Raw genomic sequence first — 5,737 nt, 5'->3', positions numbered from 1 at the left:
ATATATATATATAGTATATATATATATATATATATATATATATATATATAATATTTATAATACCCCTGTCCCGCCCAAAAAGCCCGTATTGCCCACAACCAGAGGGAGGTTATTGATGAGGTTGTGTAAAACTGACGTTATGATTTTTTTTTTACTTTGGGTATTCTGTATTTTAGTTGCAGAGGTCTTGAGAAGAAATGAGTGGAATTATTTATATTGCATTGTGTACATTTTTTCATGCAATATTTCAATTTTTATTTTTTGTGGAAGATGTTTTTTTTTTGGAGTGATTTCTATATATATACATATATATATATATATATATATATATATATATATATATATATATATATATATATATATATATATATATATGTATATATATTGTTGCATTTCTGTTAAGTGCATGCCATGCTTATTCCGGGTCGGAGTGTCCTCCATATATCATAGACTAGTGAGGGCGAGTGGTGCACCTCCTCCCGGAGTGAGGAGCTTGGCGGGGGGGGGGGGGGGTGAGTAATGTCCTAATTCATGTATATAGATGTGTGTTGTACGCCAAGGTAAATGAATTCAATATTCATGAGTATTCCACAATAAACCTATGTCTCAGGATATTGTTGTACAAGATTGCATTTTGGTAGTGAAGGGAGTTTAGTTGCCTTTGGGCGCTCGAGTTGACAGGTCCTTCACCTGAGAGGGTAGTTGTGTACGGTGTACTTACGAACGTACCTTTTGTAATAAATTAAGAAAACCCATATGCCGACGTCTCATTATCCGTTTACATGGGTCATATGTATATATATATTATATAAATATATATATGTAAATATATATGTATATATATATGTGTGGGTGTGTGTGTGTTTGTATAAATATGTATATATACTGTATTTTATATATATATATATATATATATATATATATATTAATATATTTATATATATGTGTATGTATGTATATTTATATACACACATGAAATGTAATCAGCCATTAAATACGTTTTAGATTCGTATTTGCAATATATAGCCTAGTTGTATTTCACTGATGTTCAGTCATTGTTCTTGGCTGCTTATGGCTGTTACTTGGTAGTTCTTCATGGCTGTTTGTGGATTATGCTCTGTACGACTTCTGGCTGTTTGTACCTGGTGCTTTTAAAGTTTTTTTTTTTTTTTTTTGCCGTTAGTGTTCATTATTATTATTATTATTATTATTATTATTATTATTATTATTATTACAAACTAGGCTATAACCTATTTGGAAAAGCAAGATGCTATAATTGATTAATTGATTGATTGATTTAAAGTTTGCAAGATGCTGCAAGCCCAAGGGCTCCAACAGGGAAAATAGCCCAGTGAGGAAAGGAAATATGGAAACAGATAAACTTAAAGAGAAGAATAAACAATGAAAATTAAATATTTTAAGAACAGTAACGACATTAGATTAGAGCCTTCACATATAAACTGTAAAAAACTTCAACAACACAGGAGGAAGAGAACAAGACAGTACAGCGTGTCCGAGTGTACCCTAAGCAAGAGAAACTCTAATCCAAGACAGTGGAAGACCATGGTACAGAGACTATGGCACTACCCAAGACCAGAGAACAATGGTTTGAATTTGAAGTGCCCTCCTAGAAGGGCTGCTTACCAAAGCTAAAGAGTCTCCTTCTACCCTTACCAATAGGAAAGTAGCCACTGAACAATTACAGTACAGAAATTAACTCCTGGAGTGAAGAAGAATTCTTTGGTAATCATAGTGTTGTCAGGTGTGTGAGGACAGAGGAGAATATAGAAATAATAGGCCAGGCTATTCAGTTTATGTGTAGGCAAAGACAAAATGAGTCGTATCCAGATGGGAATCCAATGTAGTATTGTCTGGCCAGTCAAAAGACCCAATAAAATTTTAGCAGTCGTATCTCAACGGGTGATTAGAGATGTTTGTTGTTGGTACTCAGTAACAGTTTACTGTTGTTTGTGGTTGGTAATCGGTAACTGTTTTTACCTGTTTGTGGTTGGTACTCAATAGCATTGTTTACAGTTTGCAATCACTAGATATGTATAGCTGTTTGTGGTTGGTATGCAATAGCTAGTTAGTTTATAGTTGTTTGCAGTTGGGACTCTAACTCTCTTTAGCTGTTAGGGGTTGGTACTCTGTACCATTTTATAGTTGTTTGTGGTTGGTACTCGGTAGCTGTTTATTTGTGGATATGGTTGATGGTCAGTGTCTGTTTATAGCTGTTTATGGCTAGTATTCAGTAGCTGTTTATGGCTGGTTTTGGTAGGCACTCTGTATATTTTCATAGCTGTTTGTGGTTGGTGCTCGGTAGCTGTTCATAGCTGTTTGTAGTTAGTTCTCCGTATCTGTTCATAGCTGGCTGTGGTTGGTACTCAGTAGCTGTTTAAAGCTGTTTTTAGTTAAGTAATGTCCCTGACTGATGAACGCCAGACTGGGGGTTCGAGTCCCGCTCAAACTTGTTAGTTTCTTTGGTCGCTGCAATCTCGCCATGGGGGTTTTGGGGGAGCCTATAAGTCTATCTGCCGAGTCATCAGAAGTCATTGCCGGAACCTCCTTGGTCCTAGCTTGGGTGGAGAGGGAGTTTGGTCGCTGATCATATGTATACATGGTCAGTCTCAAGGGTATTGTCATGCTAGATAGGGCAATGTCAAGTCTCTTGCCTCCTGCCATTTATAATCGGCCCTTTAAACCTTCAAACTGTTCATAGTTGTTTAGTGGGTATTCAGTTGATGTTTATAGCTATGTCTGGTGGAACTCGTTATCTGTTCACAGCTGTTTGCGGTTGGTGCTCGGTTACGTTTTTTAAGTGTTTGTAGTCAGTAATTGGTAGCTGTTTAAATCTGGTTCTATACTGTACATGACCTGCGTCATTTTTTCATAAACATTCTCTAGAGATCGGGCATTGATTAGTGTCGTTGATTTTCATGCATTTTTCATAAATGTATGAAAGGACACATGGGTTTTCACGGACCATTCTTGTATGCAAATATTTCCACTTGGCATCTTGGTGAATATTTCTAGGTAGGGGCCTTTCCTATTCAGCACGTGGCGAGGGGTGGTCAGTATTAATAACTAGAGGGGAACTCAGTAAGCGCAGACCTCCGTCTTGGCAGCTTATTTCTCGACTTCTTCTCAACCTTGACCTTGACCTTTGGCGTGGATTTTCATACACTAAAATATGAACAAAGTTTTAAGTCTCTGTGACAACGATGTCCTAACTTTTGGCTGATTACGTGATTTGGACATTTTGCTTGATTGTGACTTGACCTTTGACCTTGACCTCCAAAATTTAATAATTTCCGGATTTTTACATGATAGTTAATCCCTGCAACTTTCATTACTCTACGATTAAAGTTATGGGCGGGGAAGCGGATCACAAACAAACACACACACACACCCGCATCAGCTTATTTCTCGGCCTTTTGCTCGACCTTGACCTTTGACCTTAACATGTATTAATTGCCGTGGATATTCCTACACTCTAATGCAAACCAGTTTGAAGCCTCTGTGACAAAAATGTCCAAACTTAGGGCTGGTCACGTGAATTGGACATTTTACTTGACTGTGACCTCAACCTTTCAAAATTTAATTAATTTCCAACTTTTTACATAACAGTTAATACCAGCAATTTTCATTACTCTACGATTAAATTGTAAGCAGGAAGCTGTTCACAAACAAACACACACACAAACAAACATAACTTCCTTCCAACTTCGTTGGCAGAGGTATTAACAATAATAATGATAACAGTAAAAATAAGAATGATGATAATGGAATTTGGTTTCTCTGGAGAGAGAGAGAGAGAGAGAGAGAGAGAGAGAGAGAGAGAGAGAGAGAGAGAGAGAGAGAGGAGAGAGAGAGAGAGAGAGAGAACCCCCTTCTGTTTCGTCCATATCAGGGTAAAACGAGCAGGCTCTTCAAAGCTAACGGAACAAAAAAAAAAGGCGTTTTTTGTTTCACCAATCGTTACAACCTGAAATGGCCTACAAGCGTACTTTTCATATTGCTTTTTCCATATAGGTTTGTTGGAAATATGTTTTATGATAAACTCGTAATGTTTTTCCTGTCATTACTCCCGCCAAAGAAGTTGGAAGGAGGTTATGTTTTACCTCCTGTTTGTGTGTTTGTTTGTGAATAGCTTCCTGGCCACAATTTAAACGTAGATTAATGAAACTTGCAGGGATTAGCTGTTATATAAAAAGCTGGAAATTATTAAATTTTGGAAGGTCAAGGTCAAAGTTTAAGGTCACGGTCAAGCAAAATGTGCAATTCACGTAATCAGCCCATAAGTTTGAACATCGTTGTAACAGAGCATTCAAACTTGGTTCATATTCAAGTGTTTAAAAATCCAGGCCATTTAATACATGTTAAGGTCGAAGTTCAAGGTCGAGTCCAAGGTCAAAGTCAAGGAAAAGGTCAAATTCCTGTCATTTTAATTGTAACGTAATGAAACTTGCGGTATTAAACTGTTAGTATTATGTAAAGAGCTGGAAATTATTAAATTTTGGAAGGTCAAAGGTCAAAGTCATGGACGAGCAAAACGTCCAAAATAAGTCGAAAAGGTCTAGAAATAAGCTGGCCAGGCGTAGGTCTGCTCTCTACTGAGTGCCCCTCTAGTTGTATTATTATTATTATTATTATTATTATTATTATTATTATTATTATTATTATTATTATTAACTAAGCCATAACCCTAATTGGACAAGCAGGATGTTATAGGCCCAAGGGCTCTATCAGGTAAAAATGGTCCAGTGAGGAAAGGAAGCAATGTAAAAAATAAGCTACAAGATCAGTAATAACCGATCGAAATAAAATATTCTAAGAACAGTAACAACATTTATATAGATCTTCCATATATAAACTGCAAAAAAACTTAAAAATAATAAATAAAATTATAAATATTGAATTATAGGATTCTCCTTTTTTTAGAGGGTAGTAAACTTTCATTTTTTGGCTAAAAAAAGGAGCTCTCACTATTCGCAATTGCTAACTCTTGAAAAGGGTAAAATTCAAAAAGTATAATTTTTCGTATTTACAACTTCGCATTCGTTAAGAGGGATACGTTCACCAAAATTTCAACTGGGATCCACAAGGCACTAGAAGAGTTAGAAGACCCAGGCCTACATGGCTGAGGACTAAAAAGCGTGAAGTAGGAGGTGATGAATGGAGTATTGATTTAAAAGCTCAAAATAGAGAGGACTGGTGACATCTAACCGAGGCCCTTTGCGTCAACAGGTGTAGGAGGAGATGGTGATGATGATGATGATATCTTCTTATAGTCTAGCTGACACTCCACCGAACAGCTCACCAAACATCATTGTTTACGATATTAAAATTCGAAACGCAATTACGAGGCATCGACCTCATTAGACAAAACTTTCCGAAATACGGTGAATCGTGATTAATTTTCCATATTTTTTCTTTATCTCGTTCACTCTGGAGAAGACAGCATCTTTAATATACTCGCTTTGTGAGGCCACCTTTGCTCGCGGGTGTGTTGTTATGTACTTTCTTTGTGCTCGCGTTGTTTTTACTCTTTTATTTTCATTTTATAAACATAGTTCTTAGGCCTGGAGGATACGTATCGTTTTTTTCTCTATCTCGCTTAGTATTTTTCACTAATGTTATTTTTATGTTTTCGTTATTTTCATTTGCAATGATGAATTATTCTCTCTCTCTCTCTCTCTCTCTCTCTCTCTCTCTCTCTCTCTCTCTCTCATATATA

Source organism: Palaemon carinicauda, chromosome 39 (assembly GCF_036898095.1).
Source record: "Palaemon carinicauda isolate YSFRI2023 chromosome 39, ASM3689809v2, whole genome shotgun sequence".
Taxonomy (NCBI): domain Eukaryota; kingdom Metazoa; phylum Arthropoda; class Malacostraca; order Decapoda; family Palaemonidae; genus Palaemon; species Palaemon carinicauda.
Note: the sequence above shows the minus strand (reverse complement) of the source record.